Source organism: Lissotriton helveticus, chromosome 4_1, assembly GCF_964261635.1.
Source record: "Lissotriton helveticus chromosome 4_1, aLisHel1.1, whole genome shotgun sequence".
NCBI classification, from domain to species: Eukaryota; Metazoa; Chordata; class Amphibia; order Caudata; family Salamandridae; genus Lissotriton; species Lissotriton helveticus.
This window is the reverse complement of record NC_136063.1, coordinates 513702411-513726111: the sequence shown is the minus strand read 5'-3', so window position 1 is coordinate 513726111 and position 23701 is coordinate 513702411. Positions and strand designations below refer to the sequence as shown.

General features: G+C 43.9%; 1 protein-coding gene and 1 pseudogene across 1 annotated transcript in view; both read right to left on the bottom strand.

Moving 5' to 3' along the window:
* LOC144826816 (uncharacterized) overlaps window positions 1-15589 on the bottom strand; it is a 37779-nt pseudogene extending 22190 nt beyond the window's left edge.
* The window catches only part of TPD52 (tumor protein D52), a 347528-nt gene that overhangs the window by 271731 nt on the left and 52096 nt on the right, over window positions 1-23701 (bottom strand). The gene's annotated exons all lie outside the window — the stretch shown is intronic.

The following is a 23701-nucleotide window of genomic DNA, read 5'->3' as shown; positions in this document are numbered from 1 at the left end:
CTGCGCTCCGGCACAGATACCGCAATTCTGGGACTTTCTGAAGAGCGCCCAGGCACCCAGAGCTCGTGCAGGTGCTGCAACACCACAAGACCGAACTTGGGTCTGGGAACAACCTGGACGCTTCCTGCAACACCAGAAGACCAAACTTGAGTCTGGGAACAACATGGGAGAGCAGGAAGGCGGGTGCCCTCAATGCCGGACCAGATTCGGGGGCGTTCCCGAGAATCGGCTTTCGGCTGACGTAGCCAAAAGGGAAAAATTCTCGGGAACGCCCCCGAATCTGGTCCGAGATTGACGGACAGAGCCTTCTCCCAATGGCTAGCCTCCATTTATGGAGCTAGCCAATGGGAGGAGGGGGCGGATACCCGACCCCACAGAGAAATTACATAAGATTTTGCTAGCACATGCGTACTTCGTACGCATTTTGCTAGGCAAAACCTAAAAAGTTTTAGTTGAGGAGAAATATGGGGGTCTCTGCTGCGTTCCATATTTAACTACATGTTACGCAATACATTGACAGGAACACATTTTAAATATATTCAGAACAGTGTTCATTTATTTTTGTAATGGTGAAACGTATCTGAATAAGTTGCCAAGTTCTTGTTGTGGAATTGTAGGGAAAGGACTAGCTTCCTCTACTGGCTTTTCAGATGCTGAGGGCTAAACTCATTTTTGAAAATGGAGCTTTCATGTTCTTTTATACATTTTATAATCCTTCATAGGTGCAAGGTTGTGAGGTCCTGTAAAGAGTAAGGGAGGGGCCAATTTTTGCGCTTCTTGCGGCGGAGGCCTATGCCATGGGAGAGACTGCAGTTTTTATGCCTGGAGAGGGCAGAAACTGAGGAGGTTGTTCAGACTTTTTCCTTGTGTACAAATGGCAGGGACTAGTGCCCAATGGCCTCTGAAGTCAGAAAGGGATGTATAGAGCTGGAGTCCAACGAAGATTAAGTCAGGGAATAAGGATGTGCCACAAAGCTCTGGATTTCTTGGGGGAAGAGACAACATCTGGACCGGTTCTGGAAATTCTTGGCAACTATCTAGTGAACACCAATTTTTTTTTATTGGAGGAAGTACTATGAGATCAAGCCTCTGAGTAGATTACACAACTGCTGTGGCACCGTGAATGAGACAGGCCGCTGCTGCCAAGTTATAATGTTAATGTTGTGACATTTTCAGGAGCCTGCTAACGATGCTGCGACACTTCCAGGTGGGTAATATCGAACTTCTTACTAAACTAAATTACAGATAAATGTATTTCAAAAACATTGGAAATATTTTTTACTACCAAGGAAATGTACATGCGAAAAAAAGATATCAGCTTAAAACTACATGATAAAAAGAAAGTACGTCTTGTCATTGAGTGTAACCTGTGAGAAACCATTTGGATTCTGCGTTATAATCTTCCTTGGCTTGTATAAACAAAGAGCAGTGGTTTAGTCTTGCAATGTAAAACCTGCTTGACAGGTTTAGGGCACTAGGATCTAGACCACACCTATCATTTCCTATATTGCTTCCACACAACAGTTGTTTCTAAGACACTTAATTGCATATCCTGCCTATGTACTAATGTTTCTCCCATGTTACCTAGCTTCTAACTGCTCAACCAGTGTGAGTGTTCTGAGTGGAATGTTGGCGTGATGGAGAGGCATTGAATGTTTGGGTGCCGGTGTAGTACAAGATGGGCTGAGCAGCAGGCAGGCTGCTCCTGGTGGGTCTGCTTTAATGAATGCTAACCTCTAATTAAGACTTAATAAAGAATGTACAAAGATATTCTTTGGGTACCTGTCGTACATCACAACATAATTTTGGCGACGAGAATGGAATCCGAACCTACCCGTGCAAATCACAATGGATTAGCTATATAATTTGGCAACGATTTGGAGACAGACTCATGCGTGACTACTGGTCTTAGTAAAGAGGAATATGAAACAGCAAAGAAGAGTGTGCAACTGAAGAAACAATACAGACTATGAAACCGCAGTAAACTACTAAGGACATAAGGTAACAGACAGGTGTACACAGCAACAAAGAACGCCCTGCAGCCCCACAAGTGTCCTTTACATTGGACAACCCCAACCTGGGCGTAATTCATTTGTTTTAGGGATTGGCATCTACAGCGACAACTTGTGTGATCTTAAGCACTTTGAGCATGTTGATCTAAGGAACTCTGTCACCTTTGGAAGCACTATTTAGTCATGCGAGATTGCTCAAATTTAAATAAGCTCAACAACTCAGACAATCAAACTTCTCCAAAACCATGGATGCGTGTGCTTAAAATGGGATATCTCTGCACACTGTGCCATCGCTTTTTTATGCATTTCGTTTGGAGACTTTGTCTACACGCTTTTGGTCTGGGACTATAACGCTTCATTGGCATGTTTAGGGTGATTTACAACTACAGGCAAATATACAACATTTTTTACATGAGGTTTAGGTACCAAGCAGTCTTATGGGGCCATCAGAGGTGAGACATTTTTATTATGGAGTGGTTTCTATTGGCTGTGATTTTTACAAGCGGACGACAGTTGAACCGCTGCTGTTCGGTTTGAACACGGAGGCACGAGCCAGTATGTGTGCGTGCAGCTTACCTGATTCATGTGGTCACGTGAAGGTACTCAAGAGACTTCTGCTATGTAGGCGCTGCTTGGCAGCAGTGCGAGCTGCCCAGAGACGTTTTTGTGCTCTTTTCGGACTGTAGCCACCTGGCACTATCACTTACGCGTGCCCCCATTGGTGTTGTGGGCTGCACGCAAGTCAAGAGGCGGATCTCCATTTTATTTCTTGATGTTACGTGCTGGCCGCAGTCTAACCCGCCCGGCGGGCCATCGAGCAACTTGCGTACTGGGAATTTTGGGTAAAAACACAAAAAACCTATTTCCTGTCTCTGCGCTAACGGCCGCCTGGGTGCTTCTCTCCCAGTAGTCACTGGGAAAGCACAGGCTCCCCATCAGATCCAGACGCTGCTCTCATGCTATGAAAGAAGTGCCAGGATTGGCCCCAAGGCACTGCTACTTAGGCAGTGCCTTGGGGCCTGCTACTTTTCTCTAACCGGGCTGTGCAACACACCTGGGTTGGAGAAACAGAAGTGCACGTCTGTTTGGCCGGCCCAAGACGGCCAGCCAAACTGGCATGCACACTTAAGTGCCCACCACTCCTCCCTGTCATGGCACGATCCGGACTTGCCTGCACGTATGCCTCAGCCAGAGCCAGTCACAGAAAAAGTAAATTATATTTGTTTATGTATCATTTTATTGTTCTGTGACTGACTGTGGCCAGTGGGATGTATGACGTTACAACGGGAACTTTTACATCGCATACCATTACAACGCGAATTTTACAACGCAGGTTCATTTACAACGACTACCTTTACAACGCATGTCATTACATAGCAGATGCTATTACAACGCATGCAATTACAACGTAGGTATAGGTAAGTATATCATTTTTAAATATATAATAAGTAATAATTAAATTTATTTAATTTTATTAATGTAAGTAATTTAAGTAATTTTTTTTAAGTTATTTTTTTTTTAAATGAACCCTTAAAATACCCCGTACCCCAAAACCCAAACCTATCCATGAACCCTTAAAATACCCCTGTACCCCAAAACCCATACCTAGCCCTGAAACCTAAAAATACCCCGTACCCCAAAACCCAAACCTAGCCCTGAACCCTTAAAATACCCTTGTACCCCAAAACCCAAACCTAGCCCTGAACCCTTAAAATACCCTTGTACCCCAAAACCCAAACCTAGCCCTGAACCCTAAAAATACCCCTGTACCCCAAAACCCATACCTAGCCCTGAAACCTAAAAATACCCCTGTACCCCAAAACCCATACCTAGCCTTGAAACCTAAAAATACCCCTGTACCCCAAAACCCATACCTAGCCCTGAAACCTAAAAATACCCCTGTACCCCAAAACCCAAACCTAGCCCTGAAACCTAAAAATACCCCTGTACCCCAAAACCCAAACCCAGCCCTGAAACCTAAAAATACCACTGTACCCCAAAACCCAAACCTAGCCCTGAAACCTAAAAATACCCCGTACCCCAAAACCCATACCTAGCCCTGAAACCTAAAAATACCCCTGTACCCCATATCCTAAACCTAGCCCTGGACCCTTAAAATACCCCTGTACCCCATATCCTAAACCTAGCCCTGGACCCTTAAAATACCCCTGTACCCCATATCCCAAACCTAGCCCTGAACCCTTAAAATACCCCTATCCCCCTAAACCCAAATTAAATAAATTATTTAAAAAAGATAAACTTACCTATACTTACGTTGTAATGTCATGCGTTGTAATAGCATCTGCTATGTGGAATGGAATGGAATGGAAATTGCACTTGTATAGCGCGTGTCTACCCGGAGGCCTCGTAGCGTATGTAATGCCATGCGTTGTAAAGGCAGTCGTTGTAAAAGATCCTGCGTTGTAATAGTAGCGTTGTAAAAGTAGTCAGTTGTAAAAGTTGCGTTGTAACTGTTGTTTCCCGGCCAGTGGGGCGACTCTCCTCGGCTATTACAGAGGAGCTGTCCCTGCCCGGTTGGCCTGCAATTCAACTACATTTTTTAGGACTCCACAGCTCTCTACCTTCCTTATCTGTCACACTTGTACCACGCTATGCAAATAATTTTTTCTGAAATGGGTAATTCTCTACGTTCCTTGTAGTTCACATCTGTGTCCATGTCGCAAAAACTGTATAGGTTACATCACTTTCTACCACAAGCCAGCACCCACGTACTTACAGGAAACATGCTCTACTTCCCTCTGTCTCTGCTTTCCGTCAGGTGACATTACATTTCATGAATCCCTACAAAAACCTCATAATACACCAATTGCCACCGTTTCACTATAACAGAGTAAGAGTAGCCATAATAGAGAAATAATTCCCATGGCATTGCCTACTTATATGCCAAAAATTAGTTTGCATCGACATTCAGCACATGAACCTGTCTGCAACAAACAGAAAACCCAATGCTTCACACACCTCCAATCACAGTTCCTGGTAACAGATTTGGTACACATCCATACCCCATTCCAGACAATCAGGTTACGCTGCAAGAACCCTCATGTAAGTACTAAGGGTTGACATGCCAAAACCTCCACTGTTCTCAAACACAAACTCGTCTGTACTTGTAAAGGGGTCAGCAGTGATCGCGAGATTCACATCTAAAGGCATTAACAAGTCATTCACATTCTTGCATGTCACTTGAATATGATACAACATATTAGGTTAGTATGGTGTAGTGCAGTGCTGGACATTGCATCAATTTTGCTGGGATAGACGGCATGATGAAGCAGCAATTCACCTGTGTTATCTAACGCTTCAACTTTTAAAACTTTTGACAAAGACAAATCCATAGTACATGGGGCCCGGGACACAAGAGGAAAATAGACTGTTACTACTCAAATGCTAAAAGGCATAGATGGTACTCAGTTTTGGGGTCCCAAGGACACCAGAGGCGAAAGACCCTGACTATCACAACTGTGGATCTGTGCCTTTTGGCTGCCATTGGACCCTCCAAACCAGATTTCTCAAATGTGCTCCGTGCCATTTTCTACCTTGCTATTGGTTACTACATCATCCAACATAACACAACAGAAGGACCACACCAGGAGCACACAACACAGCTGAGATATGTGACATATTTCGCTTTCCTGGGATGTTTGTTACCCTTTTGTCAAACCACTAAGACTTACCAGTGAATATCCCAGAAGGCCTGGCCAGCACGACAGCCATGAACCCAAAATATGGTGACTTCCCCTTTTTCAATTGAATTTAGCCCCAGGGAATGGGGCCTTCTGGCCAAATAAGGGTCGGGAGGGGGCCACATGCCCCCTTCCCTTTTCAATGGAATTTGGCCTCTGGGATGGGGTCCCTCGGACCTATTAAGGCTTGGGGACGGTGGCTGTACGCACCCCACCCATTAATATACATCTCTTGGCCCTGGGAGATAGGGTCTCTGGCCTGAAGGTCAAATCCTACACTGTGCACGCCAAAGGCTATGCACGGTCTGGGGTTGGCAGCCTGCAGGGGGTTGCCCAGGCCCGGTGGTAAACCCCCTCGTGCATGGTCAAAGCCATGTGTATCTTGGTGTTGGCTGCCCGAGCAGGGTGGCCTCCAGTTGGGTTGGCCAAAGACCAGGCCCTGTAGCTTGGGTTTGGGAAGCTGTTGGGTAGGAGCGGGGGGTTGGCCACAGGGCCTGAAGAACCTCTCCGTTGTACATGGCCAAAGACCATGCGGAGAGTGTGGTTGGCTGCCTGCAGCGGGTTGGCCAAAGAGCATGGCCGTAGGCTAGGCTCTGTGGCCAACATCGCAGGATGGGGTTGGCTGCCTCCAGTTAACCCACGCCGGGCATGCACGGCAGGGGGGAGGGGGGGGGGGGTTTGCTTTACATATCGTAATAAAATACTACTGTATGTAAAAAAAATAATTTTAACTTGAAATTCACGGGGAAAAACCCAAAGGTTAAATTAGCATTATAGTTAGATGAAATGTTCAGTAATAATGTTTTAAACTCTAAATTCCGCAGAAATTCACCAGTTATAGTTATTGGTATCTCAAGTAACAATAACTCGTGCCACAAGGTAACTATTACTCTCACCGATGCCATGCACTGCTAATTACCCCACATATTACATCACTCATGACTTCTTCAAATGATATGATTTATAATATCACTGCAAAATTTTACTATAACTAGTGAATTTCTGTGGCTTTTAGAGTTTAAAATGTTACATAACATTTCACCTGACCTTTATATATATATTCACTGAATAAAGCAGATATATATATATATTTGCAGTTCCGCAGGTGAGTAGTGGCTTTGCTTCTCGCCTCCCTTCTCAGCAAACACAGACACGGACCACTCAATCTTGTGCAATTACTTTATTTCCGCAGTTTCATCGCCATTATATATATATATATATATAGCGCATTTCAATAGCGGTATGTGCTTTTGGATTTCTTTTCATTCTGAATGAATTGGCATAATATTTAAGAGTGATAAAACTTAAAGAATGGAAACAAAAAGTAAAATAAATACTACTGTCCAAATGAAAACACTCTTCCTAAATGTGAATCACAAGTGAGAAACATCATAGACACCCAGGGAAAAACAAAATGCAAAAAGACCCACCAGGTGGGTCTATGAATATGTGCTTACGTCGCATCTTCACAATATTTACCTCTGCTATAGGTAACTTTTTACTCACTCCTTCCTCAGGATAGCTGTGTGCCTGTCTAATAAGTACTTAAGAACCCCTGAAGTTTTCCAAAAAAGTTTGCCCCCAGCGTTCTGGATACCCGGAGGGTTCTTAGGTTACTCTCTTGCACAACGCACGATGGAGGAGGAGGAGGAGGGCTGAGGGGGTGTCATACACAAATTATCTAACTGGCACTAGCCCGCTACTGCACCATCCCGAGCCTCATCTCCTGCCCCTCAATGGGGAAACGCAAGACTAATGTAACCATAACGTACACCAACCGTGGCACTCCAACAGCTCCTACAAATACAACCATGTCTGCTTTTCTGACACGAGCTGCTGGTATTATTAGCAAGGAAATTAAGCTGGCAGAGCTCCGCCTCTCACTATTGTCGCCAACATCCCCCCCCCCCCCTCCCCCCCCGGGCCTAGTAGTCAATCCACCAGTCCCATCAAATATGAACGAGGGTCTGCGTAACTTGCATAATCTATCTACACCTAAATTTACATCTGCAAAACCTACCCTTCAAATGGGGGAGGCACAGACTCTGCCTACATTAGAAACTACATCAGAAACCTCCGTCTCCCCTCTGGCTCAACATCATCCCGTCCCCCTAGAACCAGAAATCACGGTGGACATACAAACACCGGATGTATGACGTTACAACGCATGCTTTTACCACGCATGCTGTTACAACGCGGTTTTTACAACGCATACCATTACAACGCATAGCGCTTTGGGGTGCTGGATAGTGAATAGTTTAATTTACTATTCCAACTCCAGTCCCCGTGGACACTAGGGAAGGTGTTGGATAGTAAATTAAATCTATTCCCTATCCTAGAGCGCCCCCCAGCGCAATGTGTTGTAATGGTTTTCGTTGTAAAACCTGCGTTGTAATAGCACTGCGTGGTAAAAGTTGCGTTGTAAAGGATGTTTCCCACAAACACCAATCCATCAAAACATGGCTTGGAAAAGAAAGAGACAGGAGCCCCTTATGAAATCTAAATGCCCACGGGTTAATGCTCAGTCTCCCAAGAGAAAAGGCACCCCACAAGATAGAGGTTGCCTTGGATCCCTTCCAGAATGTGATTAAGGATACCATAATTGCTGTTCTACAGACAAGTTTAAACCCTATCTTGGAGCGCCTCAACACAATTGAGCTGGAGCTCAAGAATCTTAACCAACCAGCCCAAATTCACATCCCACACAACTACACACAGTGGTACTGTAGGGGAGTCCACCCTGGTCCTAGCAAACAAAGTCAAACTGGCTCGGATGGCCCCAAACAAAACTATCTGCAAATAAATGAAGCACCAATCCTAAATAGGATAAATGAGGCATTTTCCACCCGGAATGAATCAACTCGTAAGGGGCCAAACACACTAAATGAGAAAGTTCTGAATCAACCAATAGGCATTCTACCCAACATCCCCCCAGAATGCACTCCGTACATAATTTTATTAGAAAATATTTCCACCCTGGTTTATCCTCATACGGAATCACAGACTTCTCTTCTGAACAAAGTGTCACACTGGCTACTAAAGCACTCTGGATGGTCTAGTGACCTCTCTAAAACATTATTTCATCGAAGAGGGTCTCCTGGATTGGACGACAACCCAAGAGCGCACAGGGGATTGCATAATCATTAATTTTAATAGACCAAGCTTGGCCAGGCAACCATTACACTCACTTAGCCAAATCTCACCATTCCCAGAGGCTATTCGAGCACTCCTGCTGGGTTTTTTTACCCTCCAGGGGCCCTTGCCATCTTGCCATGTAGTAACACGGTAGGGTGACCAGATTTTTTAAAGCCAAAAACCGGGACATTTAACAAAAATAGAAGGACTACGATTTTACTTAAAGCGGTGAGCAGGCTCCTCAGCAGAGAATTACAGAACAGGCATTAAAATACATAAAATTCAATTTTGAAGCCCAGTAGCTTGCCTGTTAATTAAATTGCTTTCTTGAAACGACTGCTAACTATCTCTGCTTTGTAAAACATAAAATCCTCCTCCCACCGTTTTCAGTCGACCTTCTCTAAAAACGGGGACATGAGCTAAATTTCTTGAAATTTACTGGGACAGCAGGTGAAAGACAGGGACCGTCCTGGCAAAACGGGGACGCCTGGTCACCCTATAACACGGACGACAGGTATTTAGGTACACCAAATGACAGCTTTAAGCCATCATCTGAACCATCCCTTTTCTTTATTATGTGTACCCCTCTGGCCTCTCTAGAACTGTATTGACTACTTAGTACAGTGCTCCGATCAAGCTCACTGATGGCCATCCCCCTCTCTCAGAATCCTCTCAACACCCACCTCTTGACGCCCACCAACTAGAGGGGAATTTTGGCTTAATCTCTTGAAACATGCAGGTCTGTGATCCAAATTGGAAATCCCAGAATGGTTGAAGCTACAAGGCAATTATCAAATAGTCTGTTGCCAAGAGACCTGGCTACTGGATCCACTGTATATACATGGCTATGTGACCTTTCATGTCCCAGCAACCCCTTCAACATCTGGTCAAGTCAAAGGGGAATTGGTAACATTTGTCTCTGTGTCTTTGACGGGCTAGAAGTCTTCTGAAGTGGTTATAACTCCGTTCTATCACATACTCCTGTTCACCCTGAAGACCTCTTTTGCCCTGCTACTGATTAGCTATTATTACAACATATTTGACCCTACAGAAACTAAGATTGTGGATGGGATAGAGGATATTTTGCACAAGACTTTAAATGATCACAGAAAGGAGTTACTAATTTTGTGGGTTGGAGATTTTAACATAGAAATATGTGGTACGCGCTCCTCTGTAATGTGTGGAATCTGATCACCTCGGGGAGCCCCTTACGCACTTTAAAAACAACCCTTAAGGGGATGCACTAAACAGAGTGTTGTCTGCAAATAATTTGGTAATTGCCACATGATTATAGTACAAGGACAGATTTAACAACTTGAGAGAGAGGGAAGAGACAGGACACTCTGTCCCCCAGTTTAATGTAGGTCAAACAACAAAAGAGTGTCGTAAGAGAAAATGTTATTAAGCACAGTACTAGAGAATGACGAGATAGACCTATTAGTTCGCATTAGACGTCATTTAAGGTATTTCTTTTTGAAGGCCTCACTCACCACCCTGGGTGGTGACATGCTTCATCATCGGGCCCACCAGAAGAAGCCGAATGCCTCCCTGGTGTGCCACAACGGCAGATTACTGCGGAGCGGGTTTTTTTGTGACAATTGTGTGAAAAGTAGTGTGGATTAAAAAATGTCAACAAGCTGTACCAAAAAAAAAAAAAACTTTATTCTGTGGTCAGCCAGACATTGATTAAAATATATGTGACTGGAAATTTACCAACTAATGTGTTGGGTATTTCCACTTAGAGTAGGGTCGACATGTTTCTGCCCATCTATGTGTAAATTTTACTGGGCTTCATCAGGACCGTTTAGTAATGTACCTCGGTGGTGTGGGCGCGCTAAGGCCCACCCTTATCAGAGGACGTGAAAGTTAAAATCAGGTGTAAAAATAGGTGCAAAAAGAACAAACCAGAAAAAATGAAAGTTCCCTCGAATTTGAGGAACCTGTGGTCTGAAAGGGAAATGACAAACACACAGAGAAAACAACAACGTAAAGTTAGTAAGATCAGTTTGAGATGTTTTTTTGCACAATTTGTGTCTCAACACTGTGCTTTGGCTAGTCAATATGCGTGCCCGTGGTGCCATCAACTGCTAACTTAGTGCCTGGAACGCTGTCCTGGGATGCAGGCAGTCATGGGGCATGCACTATGGCATCGAGAAATCGCCGTTTGACAAAGTGGTTAATCAAACATCACTCGTGGTTCAGCGATCAAGGAGCCCAAATGCGGGGCTCGTGGTGATGTAATAATGACTTAACTGTAAATCAAAGACTATACAGATTAAAATAGGGAGAAAGATTCTCACTTGTTACTTAAAAGATCCACACCCCATGGGTCTCGGGAGGGGGGTGATGGCGACAATGGCACACCCTGTAAAGGCACATGGAGGTTAGATGCAAGAAGAAGAATAAAGACACAGGTTATCGGTTACTTAGCTGAATGATGGTCTAAGAGATATGGTCTTACGCCCGCAACGCCAAATACCCACTCGGCACCTAGCGACTCCTGCTACCGGACCCCGTGGATAAGGTCCCGGAAGCGGAGTAGCGGTAATGAGGAGTGTCGGCGAGTGTACGGGCGTGGCTAGGCCGTGGGTGCGTCCAATCGGTGGAGACGAGGCAGAGCAAGCTGAAATGACGTTTGCGTGTTAGCCTCCAATCACTGACTGAGTTGAAAGCGAGGCTTGGAATACAAGCCCTCGCTTGGTAGCCAGGGAAACCGCGATGCTCTAGCGCGGATAGGGCATGAACAGAGGCTGTATTGTAAACTCTACACAGCGAGGGCCAGGATAAACTGTGAGCCATTGTTCTGTCATCGGTTGTGCAGAAAAAAAGGTGGACACGGTGGACTATTAATGAGTAATAGCAAAAGAGCAGGAACATTTTTTTTTTTTTTTTTTTAGGAGGGAGTAGATATATATATATATATATATATATATATATATATATATATATATATATATATATATATATATATATATATATATATATATATATATATATATCTTGCTCAAGTTTTTCCCCGTTACAGGGACACAAACGACAGCACTCGCGGGATGCTTCCAGTAAGCAGTATACTTTATTCCAACAACAAAAACAGACGCGTTTCGGTAATTCCCTTCCTCTGTGTCAACCCGTGCAATGCAACGGGGCGTCATTTGTAACTCCTGATCATGGAAACAGAAACAGGACTAATGCGACCCTCAGAATTGTGGGCGCCATCTTGAAACGTTGTTTTGTTCATCAAACAGTTTATACATAATATCGATATTATCATGCACATAATCTTCGTGCTCAAAACATTTCTTAAAAACCCGTATTGGCCTGTCAAATCTTGCCGTGGATAGGCAATGGCAACCATCCGGTTGCCCTATGGTCCTGTTCCAATAGCTTCCTTTTTAATATAAGAGTTACATGATTTCCAAATTACCCAAACATCAAAAAACAAATCAAATGCTGATATGGCATTACATTACAACCCTGATTCTTTCAATACAGCTACGGTGAAGCTAAACACCGCTGGAAGATCAACACATTCACTGAAAAGCCATACAGATTCTACAAGAGTACAATTTCCACAGTTCATTATCATTTGCATCCTCATCCATGTTATCTACCCAAATGTACTGACAGCTCCTCCCCCCCATTAAGACCTTCCGGGCTCTTGGTCTGGAGATCTACTATATATCTGGACTCTAACCTACGCAGCTTAAGCAGTCTATCCCCTCCTCTAGCATTTTCTGGTACATAGTCAAGACAGAAATATTGTAACAGATTCCTGTCGCTCTTGTGCTTTATATAAAAGTGGCGAGCCACTGGGTAGGTGAAATCCCTGTTTGCGATAGCACGTATGTGCTCCAAAACCCTAAGTTTTACACAATTAATGGTGCTACCCACATATCTCATCCCACAGGGACACTTTAAACAATAGACTGCGAAGGTAGTTTGGCAAGACATGAACTTCTTGATCTTCTTGCCATGTTCAAGACCTTTAACCTCATAGGACAGAGTGCGTTTACTTGCAAAGCACGCCTTGCACCTTCCACACGGAAAGAACCCTTTTGCATCCCGGAGTGTCCCTTGTTTCTTTTTTATCACTGGATCTAAGTGACTGTGGACTAAATTATCCCTCAACGACCTTGCCCTTCTGAAGGTAATCAGAGGGTTGGGTGGAACATCCTTACCAATGATGTGATCTGCTCTTAAGATGTTCCAATGTTTTTTCACCATACCCCTGAACCAATCCGCATCTTGTGAAAAGGTGGTTATTATGCGAAATCTACCATCATCGATCTTTCTATCCTTCTTCTTAAAAAGATCAACTCTAGGGATGTTAGATACTTTCCGGAGAGTGGTGGTAAGTAATTTCTCATCATAGCCCCTTACTAGGAATCGATTGAAGCTCTCTTTAGCCGCCTCATCGAAATCTGATTTCATTGAGCAATTTCTTTTAAGCCGGAGGAATTCTCCATAGGGAATGCTATTTATTAGTCTGGGAGAATGGCTGCTGGATGCGTGCAATGTACTGTTGCCCGCTGTTGGTTTTCTGTATAGGCAACATGTTATTTTGTCATCCTGAATTTTTACTTGGAGATCTAAATAATTGGCTGACACCCTACTGACCTGCCAATTATTTAGATCTCCAAGTAAAAATTCAGGATGACAAAATAACATGTTGCCTATACAGAAAACCAACAGCGGGCAACAGTACATTGCACGCATCCAGCAGCCATTCTCCCAGACTAATAAATAGCATTCCCTATGGAGAATTCCTCCGGCTTAAAAGAAATTGCTCAATGAAATCAGATTTCGATGAGGCGGCTAAAGAGAGCTTCAATCGATTCCTAGTAAGGGGCTATGATGAGAAATTACTTACCACCACTCTCCGGAAAGTATCTAACATCCCTAGAGTTGATCTTTTTAAGAAGGATAGAAAGATCGATGATGGTAGATTTCGCATAATAACCACCTTTTCACAAGATGCGGATTGGTTCAGGGGTATGGTGAAAAAACATTGGAACATCTTAAGAGCAGATCACATCATTGGTAAGGATGTTCCACCCAACCCTCTGATTACCTTCAGAAGGGCACGGTCGTTGAGGGATAATTTAGTCCACAGTCACTTAGATCCAGTGATAAAAAAGAAACAAGGGACACTCCGGGATGCAAAAGGGTTCTTTCCGTGTGGAAGGTGCAAAGCGTGCTTTGCAAGTAAACGCACTCTGTCCTATGAGGTTAAAGGTCTTGAACATGGCAAGAAGATCAAGAAGTTCATGTCTTGCCAAACTACCTTCGCAGTCTATTGTTTAAAGTGTCCCTGTGGGATGAGATATGTGGGTAGCACCATTAATTGTGTAAAACTTAGGGTTTTGGAGCACATGCCTGCTATCGCAAACAGGGATTTCACCTACCCAGTGGCTCGCCACTTTTATATAAAGCACAAGAGCGACAGGAATCTGTTACAATATTTCTGTCTTGACTATGTACCAGAAAATGCTAGAGGAGGGGATAGACTGCTTAAGCTGCGTAGGTTAGAGTCCAGATATATAGTAGATCTCCAGACCAAGAGCCCGGAAGGTCTTAATGGGGGGGAGGAGCTGTCAGTACATTTGGGTAGATAACATGGATGAGGATGCAAATGATAATGAACTGTGGAAATTGTACTCTTGTAGAATCTGTATGGCTTTTCAGTGAATGTGTTGATCTTCCAGCGGTGTTTAGCTTCAGCGTAGCTGTATTGAAAGAATCAGGGTTGTAATGTAATGCCATATCAGCATTTGATTTGTTTTTTGATGTTTGGGTAATTTGGAAATCATGTAACTCGTATATTAAAAAGGAAGCTATTGGAACAGGACCATAGGGCAACCGGATGGTTGCCATTGCCGATCCACGGCAAGATTTGACAGGCCAATACGGGTTTTTAAGAAATGTTTTGAGCACGAAGATTATGTGCATGATAATATCGATATTATGTATAAACTGTTTGATGAACAAAACAACGTTTCAAGATGGCGCCCACAATTTTGAGGGTCGCATTAGTCCTGTTTCTGGTTCCATGATCAGGAGTTACAAATGACGCCCCGTTGCATTGCACGGGTTGACACAGAGGAAGGGAATTACCGAAACGCGTCTGTTTTTGTTGTTGGAATAAAGTATACTGCTTACTGGAAGCATCCCGCGAGTGCTGTCGTTTGTGTCCCTGTAACGGGGAAAAACTTGAGCAAGAGATATTGCGCGTATGCACCAACGCGTGACGGCACCCGCCTTGAGAGTGACTCGGCATCTGGTGCTTTGGGAGCAGCAATAGATATATATATATATATATATATATATATATATTAATTATTGATGTGATTAAGATGAGCACATCCGGGCCAAAGTAATGGAAGTAGGAATTGGAAGTTACAGTTAGTGAGACAGGAGGTACTGGGCAGAGCTCTGTTACATGGTCATTATCGTTTGAGCACTGAAGACCAGGGTATTTGGTCATTCAACCCATTGTTATGGGTTCCCAATCTGTATACCCAGCGTTGTTCTTTCTCAAAAAGGATGCTGGCAGTGTTTCTTTCCGTGGTGATTTGTTCGATGACTGTCCAGCGTAGATCATTGGGCGTATGATTCTGTTGGAGGAAATGTTCGCTCATCTTGATGGTTGACTTCTGACATCTAATATTACTGCGATGTTCGCAGATACGTTGTTTTACCTTGCGGGTTGTCATTCCTACGTATTTCTTCTGACAAGGACATGTTATAAGAGAGACTACGTTAGTAGAGTTGCAGTTGGTGTGTGTCCTCTGTATCCATATTTTCCCTGGCTCCAATGAGAGTTGTTTCGTATGCGTTGTCAAATGGCAAACACTGCAATTGGAGCAGGGATAGTGTCCGGTCACTGGGTGAAGACCCCAAGCATTCGTAACGGACCTTTTGTTTGAGGTGTTAGACACTACTGTTTTAGGGCGTGTATGCACCAAAGAGTCTTTCAGGCTAATACCTTTTTTAAAAGAGAAGAGTGGTTTCTCCCAGGTCCGTTTGTTACTCGTTATAGTCTTCCAGTGTCTGTTGACAGATTTTTTCATGGCATCTGAAATGGAACTATACGTGGTCACACATGTTAGTGGTATGTTAGAGGATTCCTTTATGGTGTCCTCAAGGAGTGCCTCACGGGGTTAATTTCTGGCACGTTTGTTTCTTTTGTCTAGGATCTTTGCAGGATAACCTCTTGATTTTAGTCTGTGAGGTCTGCTGCTTGGGTTTTGTAGTCCTTGATGTCACTACAGTTCCTACGTATCCTAAGGTATTGGCCGTAGGGTAGGTTCTCCTTCAAAGGCCTAGGATGAAAGCTGGAGAATTCTAACAGGTTGTTTTTGGCTGTAGGTTTATAGTGTGTTTTAGTTGTTAAGACAGTCCCGCTTACTGTGATGATTACGTCTAGGAATACCACTGTCTCCTTGCTGGAACAGTTAGTACATTTCAGGTAAGGATCTAGAGTATTTATCCAGGTTAGGAATTGTTCGAGGTTGGTCTCGTCGTCCTTCCAGATCAGGAGGATGTCATCAATATACCGCTTCCATAATTCTATGGAGGAGTGGTAAGGGTTGTTGGTGGTCAAAATATGCTTAGTCATTTCATTTCATAGAGCTTTATTCGGAACATAAAAAACATGTCCATAAAAGCACAAACAGTTACATGGCAAACATTTCATTATTAAAAGATACAGAACAAAAAAACAAAAAAAACATAATACAATAATTATCCAGTGCGGGATGGAATAAATATTTTAAAACAGGATCTTAAAAACACATACTTTTCCTAACACCAATAGCCTTGAGTAGGAAAGTAGCTGTAAAAAAGCAAATGTCCGGATGATGCATATTAAAAAGCAATTTCATAGATTCTGTAATTGTTCTTACTCCAAATCTTTTCAAAATGGGTTTTAAATACATTTTCCGTAATTCACTGTACAAGGAGCAAGAAAAAAGAAAGTGCATGGTACTCTGTTCAATCTTGCTGTCACATGGACAGGGTCCCACCGGGCGTGTTTTTACATCAGGGCACGCAACCAGATGATGAGCCGTTCCCATTCTCATTCTAGTCAGAACAAACTGGTGTGAGACTCTAGACACCTGAGTCAAATAAGGGTGAAATCCACTGAACTCATTCAAGCCATTGTACAATTTACAGGTAGAGAGTTTTGAATCTTCCAAGGCGCGCCTCTCTTTACAGAAATTCAGAAACATAATTTTCATATTTGATTTGGAGTTATCAGATGCACAAAACCGATCATTAATCACATTGTATCCGAAAACATTTTGAAAATTTTCGATATTATATTTAATCCAGGGGATTTTTAAGTGCTGGTCCAAGGTGAGGCAATCCTCAATGATAGCTCTGTTTAGTGAGGTGCCTTCATTCAACCAAACAGATCGCCACAATAATAAGGGTCTTAACATGATTAAATCGTTCAAGAAGTGGGACCCCGTTTCCTTGTGGACCAGGGTATTGGAGGTAGATTTGGGTAAGCAAAGGAGCCTTTTCAAGAAGTTATTCTCCTCCATCTGTAGGCCCTCGGCAGATGTCACACCCCAAACTCCTGCCCCGTAAAGGGCCGCAGATAGGCATTTAGATTGGTAAATTTTTAGCATATCTGCTATGCGTCTGTTTCCCAATTTCTTTGCGAAAACAAAGACCCCATTGGCACTTCTAATCATCTTAGTTTTAACCGCTCTGTGTTCAATGTCCCAGCTACCATTTTTTGAAAAATTAATTCCCAAATAGCAAAAATTGTCTACTTGTAAAACCTGTTCACCTTCTATAAAATAATGGGAGTTGACTTTCGTTTTAGTCTTAGCTCGTCCTGAACATTCCATCACATAGGTTTTAGACCTATTGATCACCAGTTTCCTGTTTTTGATGAACAGGACAAACCTGTCCATCAACCGTTGAAGACCCAGGGGAGTCCTGGACAACAGTACTGCGTCGTCCGCATAGAGTAACACAGGGATGTTAAGGCCGTTAACTCTTGGGGCGTCAGCCGATACTGTTTGCAGGACAGCATCCACCTCATTAATAAAGAGAGTGAACAGTAGGGGTGCTAAAACACACCCCTGCCTGATTCCTCTCCCTATCCTAAACTTACTTGTGCATTCCCCGTTTGGCTCATATCGGACACTGGAACTAAGTTTTTCATACAGGCGAGCTAGAAAATACACTATACTGTCTGGAGCTCCCATGTCAATCAATTTAGCCCAGAGTAGGGCGTGGTCGACCATATCAAAGGCACTGCTTAGGTCGGCGAAACATAAATACAAGGACCCTTTTTTGGCCTGGGTATATTTCCCGACCATAAGTTGTCAATTTAAGCACTGCTCTATAGTTCCACGCCCCTTTCTGAAGCCAAACTGGCTGTTAGTTAAAATCTCATTCGACTCTGCCCATTCCTCTAATCTGACTAATAGAACACGACTCATAATTTTTACTGATGAGTCCAGTAGGGATATTGGTCGGTAATTTTTTGCTTCGCCCCGGTCTCCCTTCTTATATATAGGGATTATAATAGATTCTGCCCAAGTAGATGGTATTTTTGAGCAGACTGCTGCATTAAAGATCTTAGCCAATAGGGGGCCCCAAATCTCCGGGGCGGTCTTATAAACATCTATAGGAACCCCATCAGGTCCTTGGGCCTTACCTCCCTTACTAGCTCTTATACTAACCATAACTTCCTCTACTGTTATATCTAGTGCAACTATAGGCCATCCTTTTTCTACAGGCGCTATACTATTACCAGAATCAAATATAGTTGAAAAATATTGGATCCATGAGTCTATGCTCACATTAGATGTGAGCACTGGAGCCTCCTCATCTTTGAGGAAGGGACTATTTACGGTAGACCAAAACAAGTTACAGTTCCTTTGTTCTGCTGCTTGGCTTAGATCGTCCCATGCTTCCTGCTGCAACTCAGACTTTCTGCGTTTAAGGACCAGTTTAGTCAAAGTACAGGTACGTCTATGGGCAGTACTTTTGCTCCTAGTATTGCCAGACTTTATGTCCATGATTTCGAGACTAAGCATACTCATTAATAGTCCACCGCGTCCCCCTTTTTTTCTGCACAACCGATGACAGAACAATGGCTCACAGCTTATCCTGGCCCTCGCTGTGTAGAGTTTACAATACAGCCTCTGTTCATGCCCTATCCGGCTAGAGCATCGCGGTTTCCCTGGCTACCAAGCGAGGGCTTGTATTCCAAACCTCGCTTTCAACTCAGTCGGTAATTGGAGGCTAACACGCAGACGTCATTTCACGCTTGCTCTGCCTCGTCTCCACCGATTGGCCGCACCCACGGCCTAGCCACGCCCATACCCTCGCCGACACTCCTCATTACCGCTACTCCGCTTCCGGGACCTTATACACAGGGTCCGGTAGCAGGAGTCGCTAGGTGCCGAGCGGGTGTTTGGAGTTGCGGGCGTAAGACCATATCTCTTGGACCATCATTCAGCTAAGTAACCGATAACCTGTGTCTTTATTCTTCTTGCATCTAACCTCCATGTCCCTTTACAGGGTGTGCCATTGTCGCCACCACCCCCCCTCCCGAGACCCATGGGGTGTGGATCTTTTAAGTAACAAGTGAGAATCTTTCTCCCTATTTTAATCTGTATAGTCTTTGATTACAGTTAAGTCATTATTACATTACCACGAGCCCCGCATTTGGGCACATTGATCGCTGAACCACGAGTGATGTTTGATTAACCACTTTGTCAAACGGCGATTTCTCGATGCCATAGTGCATGCCCCATGATTGCCTGCATCCCAGGACAGCGTTCCAGGCACTAAGTAAGCAGTTGATGGCACCACGGGCACGCATATTGACTAGCCAGAGCACAGTGTTGAGACACAAATTGTGCAAAAAAACATCTCAAACTGATCTTACTAACTTTACGTTGTTGTTTTCTCTGTGTGTTTGTCATTTCCCTTTCAGACCACAGGTTCCTCAAATTCGAGTGAACTTTCATTTTTTCTGGTTTGTTCTTTTTGCACCTATTTTTACACCTGATTTTAACTTTCACGTCCTGTGGTAAGGGTGGGCCTTAGCACGCCCACACCACCGAGGTATATTACTAAACGGTCCTGATGAAGCCCAGTAAAATTTACACATAGATGGGCAGAAACATGTCGACCCCACTCTAAGTGGAAATACCCAACACATTAGTTGGTAAATTTCCAGACACATATTTTAATCAATGTCTGGCTGACCACAGAATAAAGTTTTTTTGTTTGGTACAGCTTGTTGACATTTTTTAATCCACACTACTTTTCACACAATTGTCACAAAAAAACTCGCTCCGCAGTAATCTGGCGTTGTAGCACACCAGGGAGGCATTCGGCTTCTTCTGGTGGGCCCGATGATGAAGCATGTCGTCACCCTGGGTGGTGAGTGAGGGCTTCAAAAAGAAATCCCTTAAAAAATGACGTCTAATGCAAACTAATAGGTTGATCTCTTCATTCTCTAGCACTGTGCTTTAATAACCTTTTCTCTTACGACACTCTTTTGTTGTTTGACCTATAGTTCGAGGACCCCTGTCTGGATTCCTACATATATTGGGTCACGGTCTAAATCCGTCATAGACCATATACGAACTTCTAAAGAGTTGTTACTGGTGATCACAACCCATTTATACGGAATTTAAACTTACTTCTTTGCCGGGACATCCAGAAAACCCCACAGTATATATTAGATCTTAATAAGAATAAAAGTTTAAGCATCAGATGGGACCAGATTGATAAGAAGGTCTTTCACAAAGAAATCTTTACTCACAAACAGAAGATTAGTCAGGTTTTGGGAGAGGACTCAAGTCCAACAGAGGTAATTCAGGTTTTACCTCTCTCACAATGTACATGGCAGATAAACTGACCAAAAAAGCGGGAAAATCCCATATTGGCCCGGGTGGTTCAATAGTACATGCTCTAAAGCTGAAATTCGCAAAGAGTGCTCTTAGAAAACATCCACGGGACACAATAGGAGTAATGAGGGCCAGGAAAATCTACAAAGAGGCCATCTCAAAAAGGAAAGTAGAAATAAGCGAGAAGGCCTGGGATGAATTAAGAGCTGCTAATGAGCTGAAAGATTCTCAAGCTTTTTGGCAGGTAGTCACTGCTCAGACCATTTTAAGTGAATCCCTCCCAAACATGTAGGGTGTTGATTCAAGTGATTCCTGGGTGAACCGCTTTTCAAAACGTTTTGGCCCAGGGGCCCAGAAATAGATACAATTTATAGAAGCCATACCTATCAGTAATCCAAGCTTTAATCAGGAATTAAGCCTATTATTGAGGTCTCTGTTGTTACTCTGGCAATTGAAAAGTGCCCATCTGAGAAAGCCCCAGGACCTGACAGAAATCCTGCAGATATTTTTAAATACCTACCACAGTTCTGGGCCCCTCTGATAACTATTGTTCCAAGATCTACAATGATTGAGCCCATGGTTCAAACCTGGGAAGAGACCACTACTATTCCCATCCTTAACAAGCATTGGCATAGCCAATCGGTCTCGCCTTTGGAACCTTATAAGTATTTAGTTATGCAGCACAATATCCATGGTGCAACAACATCAACGGTGTGCCAGCCAGAGGTGAATACTGTGGCAGTGGAAGCAGAGAAGAGTTGGGTGGACCTGCAGGGAACTGTCTAGGAAGATCCAGGCCTTTACCCAAGCAGGGGCGTAGTACACGGAGGGGCTGAAGGAAGGTGTGCGCGTGGTGGTGCGTGCGTACGCAGTCTTCACTTTCCAAGCACTGCACTCGTGCTTGTGGCGCACCGCTACTCACTCCCACAAGGTGGATGCCGTCACAAACACAAATGCAGTGCTTGAAAAGTGAAGACCAATGGCTAAAGACCCTCCTAGAGCAGTGCATGCGCGCTGCCTAGGCGAGACCTAAAAAGGGAGATAAAAGCCAGCCACAATGCTATTCAAGAGTAATATTGGTCGACAGCACAGTAAAAATTCTAGTAAAGGTCATATTGACCAAATTAGAAAGCTGGGCTGCAGAGACTCAGAGGTTATCAGACTTACAGTTTGGGTTACGGTCAGAGCACAGCAACAAGTAAGTAAACAGCTGATTGAACCCAACCAGCAAAATTATTTTAATGCAAAATTCATGAAGTGGATTTTGTTCAGCAGTCGTTCTTCATAACAGTTGTTCTGTGGTTACAACATTAGATACAGCTACAGACAAGTGTTTCGTCGCCATTCGCAACTTTTTCAAGGCTTCTAATGAAATGTCGTCAGAGTTCGCTGATATCAATCGGATTAAATGGATCAAAGCGCATAGAACCTGGATGCGGTAGATTTGATAACAGATAGTGGCTTGAAAACGTAAGTTGGAGGCCAATCTGCTTATGAGAGCGTGTTAGCGATTATTTACGCTCTAAATTACTTTACTTCGAGTCCACTACAAACAAGAGACGTTTACACTACGACTTTTGATTCTCAATTACAAAGTAAACCGACGTGTGCAAGTGACTCACGCTTTCAAGCCACTATCTGCTATCAAATCTACCGCATCCAGGTTTTATGCGCTTTGATCCATTTAATCCGATTGATATCAGCGAACTCTGATGACATTTCATTAGAAGCCTTGAAAAAGTTGCGAATGGCGACGAAACACTTGTCTGTAGCTGTATCTAATGTTGTAACCACAGAACAACTGTTATGAAGAACGACTGCTGAACAAAATCCACTTCATGAATTTTGCATTAAAATAATTTTGCTGGTTGGGTTCAATCAGCTGTTTACTTGCTTCTTGCTGTGCTCTGTCTATGTTTGTAAGTTGATTAATATATTCGGCGAGGTCCGTAATGTATTAGGTGACACTGTGGGTGGCACGGTATCAGACCACTTGGAGTCAAGCTAGCCGGGCTGAAGAGAGGTGTTACCTCGAAACCGGTCCGGTCCTCGGATGCTTGATTCCGGTCTGGGAAAGATATGGCTGTTGTAGTTCGGACTGGACTGTTCCCATGGGGCAACAGGGTCAGAGCTGATTTGCATAAAGCCATTATCTGACCCAGGGTGGTGTGGAGTGCAAAAAAACGATGGATTTGGGCCCAGATCTTTTGACTGGGGGAGTGTGTGACATTGATCCACATTCAGTCCATCACTTGTTGTTTTTTGCAATTGCCGCCCTAAGTGCGCTGGGGATGCCCAGACGTGGGTCCCAGGCACTCCACACCACTTGGAGTCAAGCTAGCCGGGCTGAAGAGAGGTGTTACCTCGAAACCGGTCCGGTCCTCGGATGCTTGATTCCGGTCTGGGAAAGATATGGCTGTTGTAGTTCGGACTGGACCCATGGGGCAACAGGGTCAGAGCTGATTTGCATAAAGCCATTATCTGACCCAGGGTGGTGTGGAGTGCAAAAAAACGATGGATTTGGGCCCAGATCTTTTGACTGGGGAGTGTGTGACATTGATCCACATTCAGTCCATCACTTGTTGTTTTTTGCAATTGCCGCCCTAAGTGCGCTGGGGATGCCCAGACGTGGGTCCCAGGCACTCCACACCACTTGGAGTCAAGCTAGCCGGGCTGAAGAGAGGTGTTACCTCGAAACCGGTCCGGTCCTCGGATGCTTGATTCCGGTCTGGGAAAGATATGGCTGTTGTAGTTCGGACTGGACTGTTCCCATGGGGCAACAGGGTCAGAGCTGATTTGCATAAAGCCATTATCTGACCCAGGGTGGTGTGGAGTGCAAAAAAACGATGGATTTGGGCCCAGATCTTTTGACTGGGGGAGTGTGTGACATTGATCCACATTCAGTCCATCACTTGTTGTTTTTTGCAATTGCCACCCTAAGTGCGCTGGGGATGCCCAGACGTGG